The sequence below is a fragment of the Mustelus asterias genome, chromosome 12, assembly GCF_964213995.1.
Source record: "Mustelus asterias chromosome 12, sMusAst1.hap1.1, whole genome shotgun sequence".
NCBI lineage: Eukaryota > Metazoa > Chordata > Chondrichthyes > Carcharhiniformes > Triakidae > Mustelus > Mustelus asterias.
The window spans coordinates 103,974,760-103,998,328 of NC_135812.1; the positions used below are offsets into that span (position 1 = coordinate 103,974,760).

At 41.6% G+C, this 23,569-nt stretch overlaps 1 protein-coding gene across 3 annotated transcripts in view; it reads left to right on the forward strand.

Moving 5' to 3' along the window:
* The first annotated feature begins 16,275 nt into the window (after positions 1-16,275).
* Positions 16,276-23,569, forward strand: part of helz (helicase with zinc finger) — a 255,595-nt gene continuing 248,301 nt past the window's right edge. For 2 of the 3 annotated variants that reach the window (XM_078225780.1, XM_078225781.1), the window contains exon 1: positions 16,282-16,333. The gene's annotated coding sequence lies outside the window, so the exon portion shown is untranslated. Of the gene's footprint in view, positions 16,334-23,569 lie in introns of all 3 variants that reach the window. The other variant, XM_078225782.1, reaches the window with a different exon arrangement.

Genomic DNA, 23,569 nt, shown 5'->3' on the forward strand with positions numbered 1-23,569 from the left:
TTCATGTCACACTTCTGCTGCAGCGAAGTTGGAGATTTTGGCGGCCAGCCGAATCTTGGATCACTGCAGCAGGATGGGAAAATCCCACTGGTGGGAACGGCCAGAAAATTCTGGCCTTGAGCACAAGAACTGAGGGTGACACTGGTGTAGTAGTGAAGGGTGCTGCACTGTCAGAGGTGCTGTTATCCAGATATGTTAAACTCGAGCCCAGATGTAAAATATTGGCAGATGTAAAAGATTCCCATGACACTGCTTTGAAAAAGAGCAAGGGAATTCTTTCTGGTGTCCTGGCCAATATTTATCCCCCAATCAACATAACTAAAATATCACAGATTATCGGGTCATTGTTATATTGTTTGTAGGACTTAGTGCAGATTTGTTGCAACAGTGACTACATTTCAAAAGTACTTCATTGGCTGTAAAGTGCTTTGGGACTTCCTATAGTTGTGAAACAAACTTTTTTTTAAAGCATAAAGTTGTGATCGGAGTTATAAATTTTCTTGATCAAATTGATTGAAGCAAGCCTATATTTTTAAATTTTAATATAACTCAATTCTCAATGTTATTTATACTTTCTTACACTGGTAGCTACTGTCATTTATTTTAAAATGTTAAGATTTTAAAATTCTCTACTTGTTTTCAAATACCTCCATGACATTACCCACCCCATCCCTATAATTTCCTCCAGTGCCACAATCTTTAGAGGTAACTGTACTCACCTAACACCTGCTTCTTGAGCATTTCTGATCATAATTGCTCTGGAATTCCCTCCCTGAACATTTCTGCTTCCCTCTCTCCATAAGACCATAGACCATAAGACATAGGAGCAGAATTAGGCCACTTGGCCCATTGCGTTTGCTCCACCATTCAATCATGGCTGATATTTTTCTCATCCCCATTCTCCTGCCTTTTCCCCATAATCCCTGATCCCCTTATTAATCAAGGACATGGCTATCTCTGTCTTAAAGACATTCTCTTTCCACATTTAAGATGCTTCAAAAAAACCCAATGACTTTAAACAAGCTGTGGAGATGCCGGCGTTGGACTGGGGTAAACACAGTAAGAAGTTTAACAACACCAGGTTAAAGTCCAACAGGTTTATTTGGTAGCAAAAGCCACACAAGCTTTCGGAGCTCTTAGCCCCTTCTTCAGGTGAGTGGGAATTCTGTTCACAAACAGAGCTTATAAAGACACAGACTCAATTTACATGAATAATGGTTGGAATGCGAATACTTACAACTAATCAAGTCTTTAAGAAACGAAACAATGTGAGTGGAGAGAGCATCAAGACAGGCTAAAAAGATGTGTATTGTCTCCAGACAAGACAGCCAATGAAACTCTGCAGGTCCACGCAACTGTGGGAGTTACAAATAGTGTGACATGAACCCAATATCCCGGTTGAGGCCGTCCTCGTGTGTGCGGAACTTGGCTATCAGTTTCTGCTCAGCGACTCTGCGCTGTCGTGTGTCGCGAAGGCCGCCTTGGAGAACGCTTACCTGAATATCAGAGGCCGAATGCCCGTGACGGGCCTTCGCGACACACGACAGCGCAGAGTCGCTGAGCAGAAACTGATAGCCAAGTTCCGCACACATGAGGACGGCCTCAACCGGGATATTGGGTTCATGTCACACTATTTGTAACGCCCACAGTTGCGTGGACCTGCAGAGTTTCACTGGCTGTCTTGTCTGGAGACAATACACATCTTTTTAGCCTGTCTTGATGCTCTCTCCACTCACATTGTTTCGTTTCTTAAAGACTTGATTAGTTGTAAGTATTCGCATTCCAACCATTATTCATGTAAATTGAGTCTGTGTCTTTATAAGCTCTGTTTGTGAACAGAATTCCCACTCACCTGAAGAAGGGGCTAAGAGCTCCAAAAGCTTGTGTGGCTTTTGCTACCAAATAAACCTGTTGGACTTTATCCTGGTGTTGTTAAACTTCTTACTGTGTTTAAACAAGCTGTCAGGCATCTGAGCTAATATTGCCCTTTTTTATTCAGTCGCACAGTGGTTAGCACTACTGCTTCACAGCACCAGGGACCCGGGTTCGATTCCTGGTTTGAGTCACTATCTGTGTGGAGTTTGCACGTTCTCCCCGTGTCTGCGTGGGTTTCCTCCGGGTGCTCCGGCTTCCTCCCACAGTCCGAAAGATGTGCTGATTAGGTGCTAAATTCTCCCTCAGTGTCCCCGAACGGGCGCCGGAGTGTGGCGACTCGGGGAATTTCACAGTAACTTCATTGCAGTGTTAATGTAAGCCTTACTTGTGACTAATAAATAAACTTTAATTTTAACTTTTTTCATTCATAGAACGTGGGCATTCCTGGTAAGACCAGCATTTACTCCCCACCCATAATTGTTCTTAAGTAGGTCAGTGCCAAATTTTGTATTTCATGCTCCTGTGAAGCACTTTGGACATTAAAGTTGCTATATAAATAAAAAGTTGTGTTGTTGTTGTATTTTTTTTAAGGAGGGCAAACCTTGAATCATCGTGAAACAGCCTCTTCGAGTGTCTGCTTTCTATATTGTTTTCAATCAGCACTCTTGTAAAAATCTTCAGCTCTCAGCCATAGCCATGTGATATGGTGTGAGAGTTACTGAAAAAATGCGTATTGAATGCCAGTATTTATTTCTGATTATCAACTTTCTATCAAACATAAATAAATTAAAACATTAGGTTGAAAATGTCCACAAAGATTAACAAGCAAAATCAATTCTTAACTATCAAACGTCACGCCGCTCCTGATCCACCGTTAGGCACGTTATGTTATATTCAAATTATTTTTCCAGCAAATTGTTATTTAGAATTGTCACTGGAGGATGAGGGCGCAATGGGGAAAGAGCAGGGGAGTAGGTTATGAATAAATCTGTCAAAGGGCTGGCAAAGGCACAACTAACTGAATGGTCACCTGTTCTGTATGATTCCAGGTGGGGCATATATCGCTCTTGTGGCAAATGCAGGGGCCATCGTCCTCTCTGACGAAGCATGAGCAACTTGTCAGGAAATTCACCAGTAAAAGGTTCTTGCATTTGGGATGCAAATTAATTTTATGAAGAAAGGCAGGGAAATGCAATCTGTGTACTTTTGAAGAAAGGAATGGAAAAGCAGATCACTGACAACAAGAGAAGTGGGCGGGGGAATAGAAAGATCACAATTTTCAGCGTTTGATGCAAGGTCCCCAGAAGAACTTATTTCTCCGATTGAGAAATTATTTGTAATTGAAGAAATAACTTGCATTTACATTGCCCTTTATTGTGTCATGGCTTCAGAACCTCTCAAACATTTTATAATCAATTCATTTCCTTCAAAGAGTCGTTGCTGCTGTGCTTTGTTTTGGGGGCGGGGAGTACAATTGGAGCTCTCAGCTGCACCCTGCAAAGTTCCACACACACTAACTGAAAAAAGGACTACTTAATCTTGTTTGGCAATATTGTTCGGGGAGGAATGTTAGCCAGGACCTTAGGAGAAACTACACTCTTTATCAAATAGTGTCATTGGCATATTTAATATCGGCTTAAAAAGACAGACAGGATCGTATCATATGTCATATAAATAGGTCGTGTCAATATGTTAAAACAATACCATCGGAGGGGGGAGAAGGAGCAGCTATGTCAGAGTAAGGACAGTGGAGAATGCGAGAGACAGTGAGAGTGAGGCACAAGGAGACTTCGTTTACAAATTGAACCTCCTACTATCCAGGTAGCTAACTCTGAAATATTAGAACAGTTAGACACCATATTTCCATACTTAGTGACAGGATAATGAGAAGATCTAGCGAGGTTACTTACAGAATTTAGAGGAATCTGTGGGGATAATCCGAATGTACAACTTTAGACATGCCTGTGTGGAGTGAGGAGAATTTTCTCCAATAATACAACATCCTTATTGTTAAACTCCGGAGAAACAAGCTGAAGTTAAGACAGAAATTCAGTGAATGTTAGAAAATCGCCTAATTGTATCTAGACAAAGCAGATGGGGTTATCCAGTAGTGTTAGTGCCCAAACCCGATGGGTCAACCAGATTCTGCATTGGTTTATGTAGTAACAAAAACAGATTCTTACCCAATCCCTGGTTTAGAAGGTTGTATTGACAGGGTTGGCAGTGCCATCTTTCTTACTAAGATCAATTTATTGAGAGGATACTGACAAGTATCTTCAACGTCGCAAACTAAGGAGATGTCGGCTTTTGTTACACCGACTGTGCCGAGAAATGCCATTCGGGCTAAAAAGAATGCTCCAACGACTTTCCAAAGACTAATGAATCAAATTGTAATTAGTGTCTCTAATCGTGTAGTTTACTTGGATGATGTACTGATTTACATCAACATGTAGAATTGGGAATCTTACTAAGTAACCACGGTTGGCAGATCGAGTAAGAAATCTTGTCAAGAGTAAGTTCACAAAAACGCAAATAACTTATCTAGGGCATATTATAGGGCAGGGGCAAGTATTGCCAAGAACAGTGAAAGTCTAGGTTTTGACGCAATCCCTGTCCCTAAACCTAAATGAAAAATCAGGAGATTTTAATGAATTTATGGCTTCTATGTTTGTGCCAAAATTCAGCACAATATTTGCTTCACCAACGAATTTATTGCAAAATAATGTAAAGGTGATAAGGACAAGAGAGTCCCAGACAACTTTTGAGAGGCTGAAAGCTATCCAAACTAATGAACCTGTGTTAGCTGCTCCTAATTTCACTAAACCCTTAAGGGCAGCAATCGATGCTCGTGACTTGGGGATGGGTGCAGTCCTGTTGCAAGAAGGTGAATCAGGCAGAGAGAAACCAATGAGGTACTTATGTAGATAAATAAATCAGCATCAAGTAACATACTCTACAATAGAAAAGGAAACCCTGGGAATGTTACTGGCTCTTTAACATTTTGTGGTATATTGCTGCCATGACTGTAGAGAAACATTAGTGTATACTGACCATAATTCATGGAATCCCTACAGTGCGGAAGAGGCCATTTGGCCCATCGAGTCTGCACCTACTCTCTGACAGAGTGCCTTATCCAGGACCTTTCCCCCACCCTATCTCCATAACCATAAACATTTACCATGGTCAATCCATCTAACCTACACACCTTTGGACACTAAGAGGCAATTTAGCATAGCCAATCCACCTAACCTGCCCATTTTTGGAGTGTGGGAGGAAACTGGAGCACCCGGAGGAAACCCACGCAGACACGGGGAGAATGTGCAAACTCCACACGGACAGTCACCCAAGGCCGGAATTGAACTCAGGTCCCTGGTGCTGTGAAGCAACATTGCTAACCACTGTGCCACCGTGCTGCCCATAATTCCCTGACTTCTGTGAAAAAAATGAAGGCTCAGAATGACAGACTGCTCTTATATAGCATTGCAACTTAACAATTGTTCATATTGCTGGAAAGGATAATATAATTGCAGATGCAATTATCAAGAATGTAATTTTTGTAGAATTATCTGGAAAACAAGGAAATCAGAGAAAACCATACAGACTCTGAATAAGGAGTGAAAGGCCCAATAAATGCATGTTTGAATGATGTTTATATATTGTGTATATCTTTCCTGTGCATTCTGTAATTAAATGGATTTGGAAACGATGTTTCATTTCTGAAGCCCAGAGGCATTTCGAGAAAACCATATCTTCACCAACTGTATTTTTCTTCTAAAATTTGGAAGGATATTGTATTATTTGGGTGCTTGGATTTTTTTACATAAAGGTCATAAATTGGACCAACCAGCATGGTACTGCAGAAGGGAAAAGCTATTTGCTTATTTGCACTGCAATTATTTTAATTGATGGAGAAAAAACCTGGTTAAAAAGCAAAGGCTAGTGATTTACCAGAAATCACATGACAGGGATGAGCTTTTAAGATTTGAACTTGTTTTTTTGAATTCAACTGGGACTGAACTGAGAAAGTAAGAAGCTGCCCAGCGCACATTCTCCTTGCCTGAGATAGAGGGGTTAACAGTATCCAGCTAGGAATCCTTATCTCAATGGAACTTTTCTATCTTTGGGAAACCCAAGAGGCTGAGAACAAGAAGGATTGATCTGGCCATGTTCTCCTCTGTGTCAAAGCTCTGTTGGTGAGAACCTCCAGATTAGTGATCTGTCTACACACAGGGAACTCCAGATCGACAGCGTTGAAACCCTATGAATTTTATCTTTTTCTTTCAACTGTCCTCATCTCTGCAGAAACCCCTATGTGTTTGTCCTTTTTTTGTTTGTATATTAGGAAAATTTTAAAGGGGTAGATACTTTCAGATTACAATTGTGGGTTGACCAGTTCTTACAACTTGTAAGAATAAATCAATAAATCAATCATTCTGAATTTAGTGAAAGGAGTCTGTCTGAAGACTTTTATTCTGAGTCTAACAGTGGCAAAATTAAATAATTGGCCATTTTGAGTGAGTGAATTAAACTTTTAAACTAATGGCATGACTTGTAGAGTAGTAGGGCTAGTCAGACTGTGCACTTTTTACATCCTGTCATCACAGATTTGTCCTGATTTCTGTGGACAGGACATACCTAGGCAATTTTTCTCATTGCTGGGTAAATGCCTGGTTTGTGGCTTACAAGAATAACTTGGTTAGGGGCATGGCTAGTTCTGGAGCACAGGGCCTCAGTACTGTTGCCAAAATATTGTCAGGGCCCATAGCCTTTGAAGTATCCAGTGCCTTCAACCATTTCTTGATATCTTGTGGAATGAATTGAATTGGCTGTAGACAGGCATCTGTGATGTTGGGGACCTCTGGAGGAGGTCAAGATGGATCATCACCTCGGTACTTCTGGCTGAAGATGGCTGCAAATGCATCAGCTTTATCTTTTGTACTGACGTGCTGGACTTCCCCATCATTGAGGTTGGGGATATTTGTGCAGCCTCCCCTCCAGTTAGTTGTTTAATTGTCCACCACCATTCACAATTGGATGTGGCAGGACCACAGAGCTCAAATCTGACACGTTAGTTGTGGGATCACTTAACTTTACCTATCGTATGCTGCTTTCACTGTTTGGCATGCAAGTAATCCTGTGTTGTAGTTTCACCAGGTGACATAAAATCTTTAGGAATGCCTGGTACTGCTTTTGGCATGCTCTGCTTTACTGAACCCCCATTTTGATAGTAAAGGTAGAGTGAGGGCTATGCCGAGCTATGAGGTTACAGATTGTGGTTGAGTACAATTCTGCTGCTGCTGATGGCCCACAGTGCCCCAAGGATGTCCTGTTTGAATTGCTAGGTCTGTTTTATATCTATCCCATTTGGCATGGTGAAGGTCTACACAACATGATGGAGGTTTTCCTCAGTGTGAAATCAGGACTTTGTCTTTCCCTCTTGTTGTTTTCCCCACCACCTGCTGAAGACCCAGTTTAGCAGTTGTGTCCTTTAGGACTCAGTCAGCTTGGTCAGTATTGGTGCGACCGAGACATCTTGGTGATGGACAGTGAAGAACCCTGTCCAGAAAACATTCTGTGCCCTTTCCGCCCTCAGAGCTTCCTCAAAGTGGTGTTCATTAATTGTGGAGTACTGATTCATCCATCAGCTGAGGGTGTTTGGCAGGTGGTATCCAGCAGGAGATCCTTGCCCATGTTTGACTTGATGCCATGAGACTTCATGGGGTCCCAGGGCAACTCCCTCTTGACTGCATACCAGTATGCCACCATGTCTCGTGGGTCTGTCCAATTGGTGCAACAGGACGTGCCTGGGGATGGTGATGGTGGAGTCTCTGATTTATCTTTCACCTCCTTGCCCATCATGAACTCCATTTGCCATAGCTTTGCTCACACACTTAGTCTATTTCTCTTTGCAACTCCCAGCTCCGATCAGTAACATTTACTGTCCCTCCTAACTTAGTGTCATCTGAAAACTTGGACACATGGTTCTGTATTCCTTCATCCAAGTTATTGATAAATATAGTGAAATTTGGGACCCCTGGAAAATACCGCTTGTCACATATGAACCATCTGGTACCTCTTTGCTCCCCATATGAGATTGCTAATAATCACCAAATTAGGAACAGTTTTGTCCTGCAGCTCCTTGTCCACAACCAGAACAGTCTTTTATTTTATTCATTTAATTTGAAACTAAGTCCCATGGGCAAACACCTATTGCACCATTCAATCCAACACTGGGATTTAGGGGGGCTTTTGGCATAATTTCATTTTCAATTCAAATTTGCAAAACAAAATAATTTAAAGTGTGCAATCCAGGATCAAACATTCTCTAATTATTTATTATACTGCCTGAATCAATAATATGCAGCGCTCTTTGAAATATAAAAAGGTCTTATATTTCCACAAGCTACTAAGGACGTTTTTCTGTGCATATTTTGCTTTGAACATCAATCATTGTATATCATATTTAATTATAATAGTCCCAGATTTATACGCGTAACTGCAACAACCTGCCTGCTATAGTGCATTAAATTTATTCCATGTGTGTAATGAATTCTTTCATTTGTGTGATCATCAGAAGTGCAGGTAAGACTGAAACAGTCAACTAGAAGTATCTGAATTATTCTATCTTTGTCTGCCACCACCTTGCCCTTATCCTCTCCTGAAGATATTTTAGTTCTCATTAGCTTACGTTTTGCTGTAGGGTTTCTCTCTAATGCCTCATCAGTCGGTCTTCATGATTAAACCCTCGTGGGTTTTATAACTGTGGACCCAATCCTGTCCTCATGCTGACAGCTATGGCTCAGTTGGTAGATTTCCTGCCTCCGAGTCAAAAGACTGCGGGTTCAAAGACCCACGCCAGAGACTACAACATAAAATCGAGACTGACATTTTCATGCAGGAAGTTCTGCATCTTCAGAGTGCTGTCTTCTGGATGAAACATTAAGCACATCTGTCCTGAGTAGACGTAAGAGATCAAGGACACATTTCAAATAAGAGCAGTAGAAATCTCCACTGTGTCCTGCACAATATATATCCCTCAACTAACATTGAAATAGATTATCTGTTCATGATCACATTGCTGTTAGTAAAGCCATGTGTGCAAATTAGCTGCATTCTACATTTCAACAGTGATCCCACTTAAAACTCACTAAAGCACATTGGGACATCCTGAGGTTGTGAATGGTGCTACATAAATTTGTTCTTTTTTTATTGTTACTGGACTTGACAGACCATAGGCTGCCCATGAGCAAAACCAAGGGAGATACGCACATACAGCAAATAACAGATCAGGAATGTGTGATCTTTCACTGAGGGAAGCACTGGATGTAGAGAATGTGGATGTGTAGGGAAGTGAGAGTGATTGAGTGCACATTACTTCTGGTGCTGTGTATAGTTTGGATTTGCCTGCTGTTAGACAATGGAGTGGATGTACTTTTAATTGCAGACAAACAGGAGAGTTCCAAAACACAGAACACATGCAATACCGGCCAATGGGAGACTAATAGTAACCCTGAAGTAATATGGCTCAAAATACAAAAGAATAAACTACTGGAATACTTTCTCAAGCATAATCATTGACCGATCCAATGGGTGTCCATGATCACCAATATTCTCTACAGGAATTGTACCTCCAGGAGGAGAATGTAAATGCAAATTACTGTTGTGTAGGACATCAAAGTCACCAATGCATTGCTTACTGTTTTGTGTAGGTTCTTGTATCATACTGAAGGAATTACCTGTTGTGCAGCTACTCAGGAAATCTAAACATGTCTGAACAAATTACCTGGAGGTGATTTGCTCATCTTGGATTTGGTGCTTACATTGACAGAATTTCAGGAGCCAATCCAATACTTTCACACTTTCACCTGGTGGATCAGTTATTCACTGAGGTGTGATTTTTTTCATTTTCACATAGGAATAGATGATAAAAGACCAAAGTCCTTCCAGTATGCTTTCTATCATCGTAATAGTCATATGATATAATAATAATGGAGTTATTGACTAATCGTAGCAATCAATCTCTATCAACTCATCAAACAGACTGAAAAATATCAAATGAATATATGAACAAACAAATTAGGAGAAGGAGTAGACCACTCAGCCCCTTGAGCTTGCTCTGCCATTCAGTAAGATCATGGCTGATCTGATTGTAACCTCAAATCTACATTCCACTCACCCCTGATAACCTTTCATCCCCTTTCTTATCAAGAACCGGTGCCTTAAAAATAGTGAAAGACTTGACTTCCACTGCCTTTTGAGGAAGAGAGTTCCAAAGACTCACAGCCCTCTCAGAGAAATAACTTTCCTCATCTCTGTCTTCAATGCGCTACACCTTATTTTTAAACAGTGACCCCTAGTTCTAGATTCTCCCACAAGAGGAAACATCCACTCTACATCCACCCTGTCAAGACCCCTCAGGATCTAATATGTTTCAATCAAGTTGCCTCTTACTCTTCTAAACTCCAGCAGATGCAAGCCTAACCAGCCTTTCTTTGTAAGACAACTCGTTTTCCAATTATTAGTTTAGTAAATCTTCTTGGATATGCTTCCAACACATTTACATCCTTTCTTAAATAAGGAAACCAGTACTGTATGCACTGCTTCAGATGTGGTTGCACGAATGCCTATCTAACTGAAACATAACCTCCCTACTTTTGTATTTAATTCCCCTTGCAATAAACAGTAACATTCTATTGGTTTTGCTCATTACTTGCTGTACCTGCATACTAACCTTTTTCAGTCCACGTACTAGGACATCCCATTGGCTCTGTATCTCACAGCTGTGCAATCTTGGATAATATGCTGCTTTTTTTTTCTTCCTGCCAAAATGGACAATTTCACATTTTCCCATATTATACTTCATTTGCCAGATTTTATCTATGTCCCTTTGGAGCCTCCTTATGTCCTCTTCAGAACTTCCTATCTATCCTTCCTATCTTTGTGTCATCAGCAAATTTAGCAACTATCCATTAAGTCCCTTGATCCAAGACATTTACATAAATTATAAGATGTTGAGAACCCAGCACTTATTCCTTTGGCACATCACTTGCTACATCTTGCCACCCAGAAAATGACCCATAATGCCTATTCTTTGTTTCCTGTTCGCTAACCAATCTTCTATCCATGCCAAAGTGTTACCTTCCACACCATGACTTCTTATTTTCTGCAATAACCTTTGACATAGCACCTTCTCAAATGGCTTCTGGAAATCTAAGTACAGTACATCCACTGGTTCCCCTTTATCCACATCATCTCTTACTTGTTCAAAGAACTCCAATAAATTGGTTAAACATGATTGCCCTCTCAGAAAACCCTGTCGACTCTGCCTGAGATGTTGAATTTATCTGAGTCTCCTGCTATAACACCTTTAATAAAAACTTCTAACATTTTCCTTCTGACAGATGTTAAGCTAACTGGCCAACAGTTCCTGCTTTCTGTCTCCCTTTTTGGATATAGGAGTTACATTTGCTATTTTCCAATCCAATGGATCCTTCCCTGAATCTAGGGAATTTTGGGAAATTAAATTGAGCACATTAACTATCTTACTCGCCACTTCTTTTAAAGACCCCAGGATGAAATCCATCAGAACCTGGAGACTTATCAGCCTGCAGCTCCAACACTTTGCACAAAATAAACCCCCACTGCCAATGGAGAACTTTGGGAATAGGTTGAAAGCAACTTGTTATGTCCCAAATTACAAATATATTGTGTCTCAGATGTAATTTTCTGAAATATATCTCTTCAATTTACATTTGATTGGATCATTACCATCAACTTGCACCATCTCCCTGCAGCATTTTTCCAGACTAACTTGTTATGATCTACATTATCTAGCTGAGAAGACAACTGGCGTTTCTTTGGGAATCAGTTTGGCTACAAGGTAACACACAATGCGATAGAAAATCCTCTCTGGCAGATTTCTTAATCAAATACTTAAAATAAGCCCTCTGTAGTACACCAGAATGCTGTCAGTATCTTAATTCCAACTGACTCACATAGATGCAGAATATTTCAGGATATAGACTTTCCCTGGGTGTGGCAGGCTGTGATGCTCCCTACTTTGATTCCAGATGATATTCTAAACCAGCAGACAAGCTCCTGAGTCCCATTCCTCTGCTCTTTCATGTGTTCCTGCAATTGTTTCTCCTTCAAGTGTTTATCCAATTCCATTTTGGAAGGCCACTATTGAATCAGTTTTCTCCACTCCATTAGTCAGTACATTCCAAATCCCAACCACTCATTGTATACAAAGGTTTTTCACAGCACTCTGAGTCTCGCGATGCTTTCAGCAATTGAGTTGGTTCCTGTCTGAAGCAGAAACATGACACCTGTACGAATGGAACTGGAACAAACTACATATGAACAGGAGGAGACCATTCATCCCTTCAAACCTGCACTGCCATTCAATTAGATAGCTGATCTGCATAATAACTCAATTTCTCTGCTCTTGCTCCGTATCCCTTGATGCTTTTGCTCAGCGAATTTCTCTCAATCCCAATCCTGAAGTTCCATTTGCCCCCCAACATTTGCAGCCTTTTGGGGAGAGAGTTTTGGATTTCTACTACCCTTTGAGTGAAAAGGTGCTTTCAGATTTCAGTTCTAAATGGCCTCCGAGTAATTTTAAACTCATGTTGCCTTGTTCTTGATTTCTCCACCAGAGGATATAGTTTCTCTGTATCGACCCTATTGAATCTCTCTTCCATTTTAAACACCTTCATCAGATCAATCCTTAATCTTCTAAACTCATGCAAATACCAGACAAGTTTATACAAAATAGACCAGAAAGGGAATGGAATATTATCTGGCCTCAGTACTCCTGGCGATGTTAACATTGTCACTGTCCCATTTTCATAGGATCATAGAATCCCTACAGTGCAGAAAGGCTATTCGGCCCATCGAGTCTGCATTGACCACAATCCCACCAGCCCCTATTCCGGTAACCCCTCATGTTTACCCTGCTAATCCCCCGACACTAGGGTTAATTTAGCATGGCCAATCAACCTAACCCACACATCTTTGGCCTGTGGGAGGAAACCGGAACACCCGGAGGAAACGATGTAGACACGGGGAGAACGTGCAAACTCCAGACAGACAGTGACCCAAGCCGGGAATCGAACTCAGGTTCCTGGAGCTGTGAGGCAGCAGTGCTAGCCACTGTGCCGCCCCATCTCATTGTGTTAACTGTTCTAAATTAATAATTAAATGTCATTTCTGCCGGTTTTCAGTGAGTGTTTCAATGTCACTCTAACTTGTAATTAGAAAACTGTGGGTGACACCAAATGAGTGAAGCTCTCGCATCACAGATGAAATAAAGATAAAAGAGTTGGAGAGGCAAAGAAATTTAATGAGGGAGCTAAGCAAGCATCCCAAGTGAAGAACAAAAGCAAGACCTGCACCAGTATTGCACCCTTCACAACCTCAGTAAGTACTATTGGAGGTATAGTGTCTTCCGATGAGTAACAGAATGAACTACCCATAACACAGAACCTCTGTGAAGATTTCTCAATAGTTTGGTTTGGAGACTTACAGAGAGTGGTGAGTTTGAGCAGGGGTCAGATCTGAAATGGATTACTGAAAATGGTGATGGGAACAGATTCTTTAGTAACCTTCCATGAGCAATTAAATATGTACTTAGAAAGGAAACATTCACCAAAATGTAAAGAGCAGGGTGTAAAATTAATCTTTTAACTTATTCAAAGAGCTGGCAGAGAGAGTAATTATGGGCTGTAAAATTCTCATAATTTGTTTTAAAATCCTTCTGTGGCATGAACCCTCCTGATCTCCACAATACTGCCCAACAACATTCTGGAGATCTAAGTTTCTCCAATGCTGATCTCTTACACACCCCTAATTTTCATTGCTCCACAAGTGACAATTGAGAAGAAACTATTTCTCCCAAAGGGTTGTGAATCTGTGGAATTCACTACCCCAAAGTGCAGTGGATGCTGGGACAGTGAGTAAATTTAAGGAGGAGTTACACAGATTTTTAATTGGTAATGGGTTGAACGGTTACAGGGAGAAGGCAGGAAAATGGGGATGAGGAGCATATCAGCCATGATCGAATGACAGAGTGGGCTTGATGGGCCAAATAGCCTAATTCTGCTCCAATATCTTTTGAACAGTCGTGTCTTCAGCTGTTTTATCCTAAAACTCTGAAATTCCCTCACTTAGCCTCTTTGCCTCCCCAACTGTCTCTCATCTTTACTCATCCTGTTCCCTAAAATCTTCCTTTTAATTCAAACTTTTGGTAATTTGTCCTAATAGCTATTGAAGTGACTTGGTATCAAATTTTGTTTGATAATGCTCATGGGAAACATTTTGGGATGCTTTAATACATTAAAGGTGCTGTATAAATGCAATCATATTGGTTCTATGATATAATACCTGGCTGGGGACATAAGATAGACACTAATAAATCAATAAGGATTTGACGAACAACTTTTTCATTCAGAGTGATGAGAATGTGGAACTCACCATCACATGGAGTAGTTAAGGTGAACATAATCAACAGATTTACAGGGAAGGTAGATAAAAACAAGAGGGCAAAAAGAATAGATAACGTCAAGTTAATGTGGAACATAAAATTTGATATTGACCTGTTGGTTTGTTAATTGTATATTAATTATATTTAATTGTGTGCAGGTAGTGGACTTTAACTGGAGATTAACATGTGGTTGTTTGGAGAGAAGGTGCATGCTTGCAATATGATTCCCTGTAAATAATTGCTTATAAAGTGTGTAAACATTGGTTCTAGTGCTATCCTTCACCACCTGGCTTTCTGGGGTGTAACAGGGCTGAACTGTCTTGTAATTTCCATGGCTTGCTTCTCAGCTAAAAACTCCATGCCAGTCCAAATTGCCAGCATATAATTTAATAGAACACAGATATACATAGATTTGCAAGTTATATTTTAACTGATTACAGCAGAAGGAAGTTGGATAGAGATTGAGGAAAACAGCTAGCGGGCTGCCCCTGTTTCCCCTTTACATACTCCAGCTGCTGCTTCTACCTTACTCACTCCAGCTGTGGCTCCTGCTCCCCCCTGTATCCACTCCAGCTGTGACTGACTCCCTGTATCCACTCCAGCTGTGACTGACTGTATCCACTCCAGCTGTGACTGACTCTCTGTATCTACTCCAGCTGTGACTCCCTATATCCACTCCAGCTGTGACTGACTCCCTGTATCCACTCCAGCTATGACTGACTGTATCCACTCCAGCTGTGACTGACTCCCTGTATCCACTCCAGCTGTGACTCCCTATATCCACTCCAGCTGTGACCGACCCCCTGTATCCACTCCAGCTGTGACTGATTCCCTGTATCTACTCCAGCTGTGACTCCCTGTATCTACTCCAGCTGTGACTCCCTGTATCCACTCCAGCTGTGACTGGTGTATCTATTCCAGCTGTGACTGACTGAATCCACACCAGCTGTGACTGACTCCCTGTATCTACTCCAGCTGTGACTGACGCCCTGTATCCACTCCAGCTGTGACTGACTCCCTGTATCTACTCCAGCTGTGACTCCCTGTATCTACTCCAGCTGTGACTCCCTGTATCTACTCCAGCTGTGACTCCCTGTATCTATTCCAGCTGTGACTCCTTGTATCTATTCCAGCTGTGACTGACTCCCTGTATCTATTCCAGCTGTGACTCCCTGTATCTATTCCAGCTGTGACTCTCTGTATCTACTCCAGCTGTGACTCCCTGTATCTATTCCAGCTGTGACTCTCTGTATCTACTCCAGCTGTGACTCCCTGTATCTACTCCAGCTGTGACTGATGTATCTATTCGAGCTGTGACTGACCCCCTGTATCCACTCCACGGGCGGCACGGTAGCACAGTGGTTAGCACTGCTGCTTCACAGCTCCAGGGACCTGGGTTTGATTCCCGGCTTGGGTCACTGTGTGGAGTTTGCATGCTCTCCCCATGTCTGCGTGGGTTTCCTCCGGGTGCTCCGGTTTCCCCCCACAGTCCAAAGATGTGCGGGTTAGGTTGATTGGCCATGCTAAAATTGCCCCTTAGTGTCCTGAGATGCGTGGGTTAGAGGGATTAGTGGGTAGAATATGTAGTGATATGGGGGTAAGGCCTGGGTGGGATTGTGGTCGGTGCAGACTCGATGGGCCAAATGGCCTCTTTCTGTACTGTAGGGTTTCTATTTCTATTCTATTTCTAATTCCAGCTGTGACTGATTCCCTGTATCTACTCCAGCTGTGACTCCCTGTATCCACTCCAGCTGTGACTGACTGTATCCACTCCAGCTGTGACTGATGTATCTATTCCAGCTGTGACTCCCTGTATCCACCACAGCTGTGACTCCATGTATCTACTCCAGCCTGTGTTATTTCGGGGTGCGCTCCTCTGGAAGAGTTGGCGCAGGCGCGTTGGGCGCAGTTCCCACAATGCCGCGGGGGGACGCTGACAAGTGGATCCAAGATGGCGCAAAAGTAAAGGCTGAGGTAGGAGGCGAGTTGTGTCGCTGTTCGATCCGCCGCGGCCGCGGGGTTCGCCGCTGCTCCCGGGACTCCGGCGGCGGAGGGGAAGCTGTGAGGAGGCGGCGAGGGGAGTAGGCGAGGGCCGGCGCGGGGTTTTTGTGGCCTGGCCGCCGCTGCTGGAGCTGTCAGTCTGTTGTTGTTTGAAGGGGAGGCGGTGGGGGAAGGGGACCGGGCGGGCGGCCGGGCGGGGGTCGGTGTTGCTGTGGCTGCCGCTCTGGGTTAATCCAAGGCCCGGCGACAGCCATCTCCAGGCTGCCTCGTCCTCTCTGGCGGCAGAACGCCGCCGAGTTTGGGAGGGAGCTGAGCTGTGGGGTGTGTAGGCCCAGCGCTTGTGGCCGGAGTGTGGAGCGTGTAAACAAGCGGGGGGAGGGGGACGGGATTGGGGTGCGGAGAATCGCCCTGCTCTCCCCACTCTCTGGATCCCACAGTTTCCAGGTCCCGGGAAGCTCCTGCTTCTTTCTCATTACAAGTGTCCGTGTGCTGTTCCAACACTCCACGGTTGCTCTACATTTACCTGCTGCCTTTAGCAGTGGCTGCAAAATTTCGAACTTTAGAGCAAGTAACGTTTTTTTTAATAAAACGTTTTTTTTTGCTACGCTCGTGTTGCATTGTTGATTAAACACCCATGTGAAGGCGAACTGTTCCGTCCAACTATTTTGATCTCGTTATACTAACAATATTGTCTGAACACTTGTTTTGGATGTGCGATTACTACTGTATTACATCACTTACTGGTATCCAACAAGAACTTTTATCAGCTGAACTCACCTGATGTTTATAGTGGTCACTGCTGACAAAAGGTTAAAACACATTTGCAGCCCCTTTTCGAACACCCAGATATTACTCTTTAAAAAAATCTTATGCCCTCGCTGAATTCCAAATCCTGAACTTTATATTTTGTTTTAGCCCTGGCTTCTGGATGTGTGAAATTATACTGGTGAAAGTTTATTTAAGTACCTGAATTGGACCCACAAGTGTCTTTGTCTTGTTCCTCAGCCATTTTGTTTTTAATTGCATGCCACAATGCTCAAGGATAAAAAAATTCTGGGAATATTTTCTCTCATTTGGGGACATGCTTTAAGTTTAGTATGAGTAGTTGGGGACTTCCAGTGGCAAAAATAATATATTTCCTGCTCATCAATTTATAATCCCTACAGATGAGAGTGAGCTCAAGAGGTTGAGCAAGGTGGTTATTCCTTCAGACATTGTGTGCCTTTGCCCCCCCCAAAATGATCTTCGTCAGAATTGCCTTGCAATCATCATCTTCCAGATTCTTTCCTTTCTATTCAATATCCACTCAACTATCTGTCATACTAAAGTGCTTTTGAGATGCTTGCATAATGCCTTATTGAAATAAAACTTTTTCTATTGTACTAATAAATGATGCAATAATTATTTTGGAAAGGACTGTAATTTTTGACCAGAATCGCATTTCTGCTATTTTGGTGATACAGTAATGGGCGTTCCTTCTAAAGTCTCATTTCACCAACCTTTCCTCTTCCACTCCCCAACCAAACTCTTAACTGTTTTCATTAAATAACCCCAAAATAAAAGTTAAACCATTATTGAATTCGGGATGCCACTTGAGCTTTTTGTTGTTTTTGAGGTTTCCAGTCCAGTGAGTTCTATGATGCCGGTTTTTCCTTTGTCATTAGTATCTTATGAAAGAAAGTAAAAGGGGAGGGAATGGCCTAGTGGGTATTATTGCCAGATTATTAATCCAGAAACTCAGCTAATGTTCTGGGGACCCGGGTTCGAATCCCGCCATGACAGATGGTGGAATTTGAATTCAATAAAAAATATCTGGAATTAAGAATCTACCGATGACCATGAAACCATTGTTGATTGTTGGAAAAAATAATCTGGTTCACTAATGTCCTTTAGGGAAAGAAACCTACTCTCTTTACCTGGTCTGGCCTACATGTGACTCCAGAGCCACAGCAATGTGGTTGACTTTCAACTCCCCTCGCGCAACTAGGAATGGGCAATAAATGCTGGCCAGCCAGCGATGCCCATGTCCCACAAATGAATAAAAAAAACTCCAATTTAAAAACAAACTTTCCACGAGGTAAACTTTTTCAGCATTTTTAAAAAAACTATCTGAATTCCGGTACTTTCCAACCTACAGCTGATGAAGTGACTTGTGTTCATATCTTGAATGTTGGCTCTTTAATCAGCTGTCTGGAGGTGTGCTGAGTGGCTACCGTTGACTGTTTACTTAGCATCCTATTTTTCCTTTTTCCCCCAGCAAAGGACTAATTTGTGCCAGCTTGGTGCTTTCCCTCTAGTTTTAGCTAGAAGTGTGTGCATAAAACTGCATGTTATTGCGTCGGTCCACACAGCATCAATGCTCTGCTGTGCTTGCTGTCACTGAGCTCAAGAATACCCAAGACCAATTAGACTGCACCTACCTAAAAAGCATTTAGTTACATGGGTAACATGGGTATAGAGGGATATGGGCCAAACATAGGCAATTGGGAATAGCTTAGTGGTTTTTTTTTTAAAGAAAGGGCGACATGGGTAAGTTGGGCTGAAGAGCCTGCTTCCATGCTGTAAACCTCAATGACTCCATGACTTGCCACTCTGGCTGACATCAGCTGTTTTAGCACAGACCATGGTTTACCTGGGACTTTCTCATTCTGTTTACCTTGGTACCACATCATGGCATTGGATGACCATGTGCGTTCTGGACCCCATTCCTTCAGTATTGTTGACCTGTCATCCCTTTTTCTTATTTCAAAACTTCTAAAGCAAAGTTTCTGCCAAGCTATGCACATGTGTGGCCATGTAGCAACCTAGAAGATACCTTGGCGTTAAAAGTATACATATGTGTAAAATAAATTAAAGGTACCGTGCGTTGCAAAAACTGGCTGTGTACAATAGTGAAATTTTATTGGGAATGTTACTCCAGAGGGATATGTTCATTGTCCATCCTGCCACTCCAATGACGCAACCTGTTTCTACTTTTTTTAAAGACAAATTCACTGCACTGTAAAGTGCTCTAAGAACTCTCTGTGTAGCTTGTTTTACTTTAAAATATGTTGGGTTGCTGTTCTGCATAGGTGTATTTCTCACTTAAATCCAATTTTAAAAATCTAGCTTTTATGGATCAAATTGAGTCACAAAGCAGTCTGGGAATAGTTCTAATTGATTTATTCTTTGTAGCTAGTATTACATTTTATTAATATTAGTGGCCCAGCAAAATGGTGAAGGAAGCCAGAATACTTTGGTGATTTTAATTTAGTCATGCAGTTCAGCAGAGGCCCTTCAGCCTATCCAGCCTGCACTGACAAAATTACACAAGATCTATACTAATCCCACTTTTCTACATTTGCCCCTAGCCTTGAATATTACGGCATTTCACGTATGCATCCACATACTTATTAAAGGTTGAGGTTTCCCGCCTCTACTACTGAAAAATGTACGAGAGAATGCAAAGGCCATGTCAGATTTCACCCCCAAGCATGTCTTGTTGGACATGTGTTTCTGCGAAACATTTGTGTTTTGACATTCCCAGTGATGCACAAAACTATGGAGAAGACAAGTGACGGTTAAAGTATACAGTTGGCCTGAACAATTGACTTCAACGTAATTGATAAAGACCAGTTGAAATTTGAAGCTAATGGTTTGATATGGTGTGTCACTAATAATTCCATACATTGAATTTAAAGAACACTCGCCACATCAAACTTCTTGGGGAGGAAAAGAAAATGGGCGCTCCTGTGATTGGCATGCACATTGCCTGTTGTTGTGCTAATTTATACAGACTTCAGTTCTATTTGTGATTTGTAATAAGTTTACTGATTTCATCTGGGAGTGGTGCCATTGGCTACTCCATTCTGTCTTGGTGTTTATGGGTTAAGGAGTGGAAATATCAGCCCAAGTTCCTGTTTACTGATATTGAGTTTCTCCTATAGGAAGGTACACATTGAAAGAGGCCCAGTGAAAACCGGATTAGATTTAGCTCTGATAGCTTCTATGGTAAAATAGGAAATTAAAGAGGAAATCCAAATTGAATTGCAAAAACAAATTAATACATACAGTACAGGACATCTTCATATAATGGATGAAGTGTTTTAATATCTACATTTGTTACTCAATGTATAATTTTCACAAGTTCAGGCATATTGTTTTATTGAACAGGGATGTTGTTTTGAATCTAGTACAATTTATGATGTACAATCTTTTGGCATAGTATGCAAATTTATTTTTAAATGTATATTTTCCTGATGGGATTATAACATCCTTTTCATTTGTTCTTTATTTCTTAGTTCTTTGCCTGTCTCCCTTCTCCGCTTTGTCCTTTTTTTGGTCAAGCAGTACTTTGCAACTAAGAAAACTATCCTTGGAACGAGTGCAAGTGTTTTCTTTGTCACTTGGTTGATATTAAATGTCGCTCGTTCATCTGACTGTCTGATTGCTATTTATGGTGGTGGTAAAGACTAGGTATTCTTTCCATTTTGCTGATGTTCCTGCTTTCGAGTGAACACTCCTGGTGGTGCTGATTGATGTTTGTAGTGATGGGGACTTTGGAACTCTCTTGCAATTATATATGCCGTGTACCTTGGAAAAGCATGCTCATTATTTTCTCGTTAATTTATCAAAGTTTTTGTTGTGTGTCTTCAATTTGGTTTTGGAATTTAAAGCTGCAACCATTAATTTTAAATGCAAATTATTCTCTCTTTCTCCACTACTGCCCCCCTCTCTTCCCTTACCTGCTCCCTGGACTGATATTGGCTCCTTGCTAAGTAAAGTTTGAATGCTGGTAGCTGTTCAGTATTTTGACCAAGTGATATCATTTTTGTGCTGGTTTTTATACTGCGTGTTGCAATAGGTAATTCAACCATTGAGGCAATTGAAGCCAAACCCGGAAGTCCATATGTGCATTTCCATCAGAATTGTAGTCACCAGTGGCAAGCCTCTCATTTTTCTCTGCCCCCTCTAATCAGGAGTCCTGCAGCAAATTCCAGTGCCCTTACAGCTGCCCCAGTTGAGAACAGCTCAGAGTGATGCAGACAGAGGATCAGAGCTGGTACTTTTGCTCAGCTACCCATTGGACAAACTTGAAAAGCGATTAACATAGCTAAGACAGTCTTTAATGACTCGGTATTCTCAGTTTTGAAATCAGTGCCAATGTTTTCTGGTGTTTGCACCTGAAAACAAAGTCCCAGGTGTTCTACGCTCACACTTGTCTGATGTGCAGAAGTCAATTAACCCCTTTTGAGCAATTCTTTGCCTTTGTTCAGACGATGTCAGTGTGGCCTTATTAAAACTATTTGGATTGAATGAAAGTATGATTGTGAATTTTTTTCTCTTTGCTTTTGAAGTAACACGTGTGGAAACTCAACTGCAGATCTTCAGTGTGTTCCCATGAAGGGATTGTGTGGGTGTGTTCCAGTAAATATGGATTAGTGATGGCTACTGAAGTTAGTGTGGTATAATCTAGCATTGGTGGGATTTTGGTCAGACGTAATGCTGGGCAAGAAATAAAACACCCAACTGTAGATTTTATTCTTATTGAAGTTTTACTTGGAGTGAAAATTTTAAACTATTAAAGTCCAAAGATGTGCGGGTTAGGTTGATTGGCCATGCTAAAATTGTCCCTTCGTGTCCTGAGATGTGTAGGTTAGAGGGATTAGCAGGAAAATGTGTAGGGATATGGGGGTAGGGCCTGGGTGGGATTGTGGTCGGTGCAAACTCGATGGGCCGAATGGCCTTCTTCTGCACTGTAGGGTTTCTATGTTTTCTATTATGGTAATATGAAATGCTATTGGTTAATGGTGTGGTATGTGATGGGAGTAATCTGAGATGATGGATCTGTCTTCACTCAGTGTTTTACACATTAAGGTCTATTGCCCTGAAGTTTAAATTTTGCCTGCAGCACATCAATACTACATTAGTTAGTCTCAGGACAACAGTAATTTCATCAAATCCTTGTAGAGAACTGTCATTGGTGAGGAAATATTAATCTAGTGAACGCTTCAATATTTTTGTTATAGTGTCTGGATGTTTGAGCTAACGTTTTTGGTCTGATTTTAGCAATCATGCACAATAATCTGTTTTGTATGGTCTATTGCTGACTTTCAAGAAACTGGCCAGGAGAACAGTGGAAGTGATCAAAATTGTCCCACTGGAGCGTTCCACGTGCTCCAACAGTCACTCTCTGTTACTGAATATAGATTGAAGATTGTATGTTTTTGTTTGTGAACTTCTGGAGAATTCTGGAGTGTGCAAACTCTCTACTTGTTGAAACACATGACTTCAACATACTTTCTGAAATCCTACTACAACTGATAAGAGGTCCAAAACCAAATAAAAATTACTTCACTGGCATGGTGAGTAATCGTGTGCCTTGAATCTTAGGCAGTGTTTGGCTGCCTGTGTGGAAAGTGTAGCTTTTTTTTTTGTTTTCACACAGAGTTAGAGTTCATGATGCCAGTTGGCGTGTTGCTCATGAGTTTCAAGTAATATCAATTCAGATTCTGTGCTGAGCATCTCTTGTAAATTTCTAAAGAATGTCCTTCGAATGATTTCTGTTTTTGGATTTTCATTCGATGAAATTTTGTGTTGTGAACCCTGTGTCTCAATCTCTTTTATCGCCATTGCCTTTGAAAATAAATATTCCTCTCTGTTGAAAGAAGTGGCGTATTCTCGCTGGCGTATAGTTTTTAAGCTGTTAGCTGCCTTCAAACACCTTGCTGGAACAAATGAGACGAGTTAACATGGTGAAGAGAGGTTTGTTAATAAAAAGAGCAAGGATATAGCTGACTTTAACACTGACCTCATCCAATGTTCACAAGTGTGGATTACCGACTCTAATGAAGAGAATCCTACTTGAACTGGGTAGCTGAGGGTTACTGTCACTTGTGGAACTTCCGAACCCCCAGACCATGATCAGTAAGGATGGGCACCGACACCTCCTCCATGATTATCCTAAACACTGGTGCTCCGCAAGGCTGCGTCCTCAGCCCCTTACTATACTCCTTATACACTTATGACTATATGGCCAAATTCTGCTGCAACTCCATTTTCAAGTTTGTTGATGACACCACCGGAGTGGGTAGGATCTCAAACAATGATGAGATGGAGTGCAGGAAAGAGACAATGTGGTGAAATGGTGCGGCGACAATAATCTCTCCCTCAGTGTCAGTAAAACGAAGGAGATAGTCATTGACTTCAGGAAGCATAGTGGAGAACATG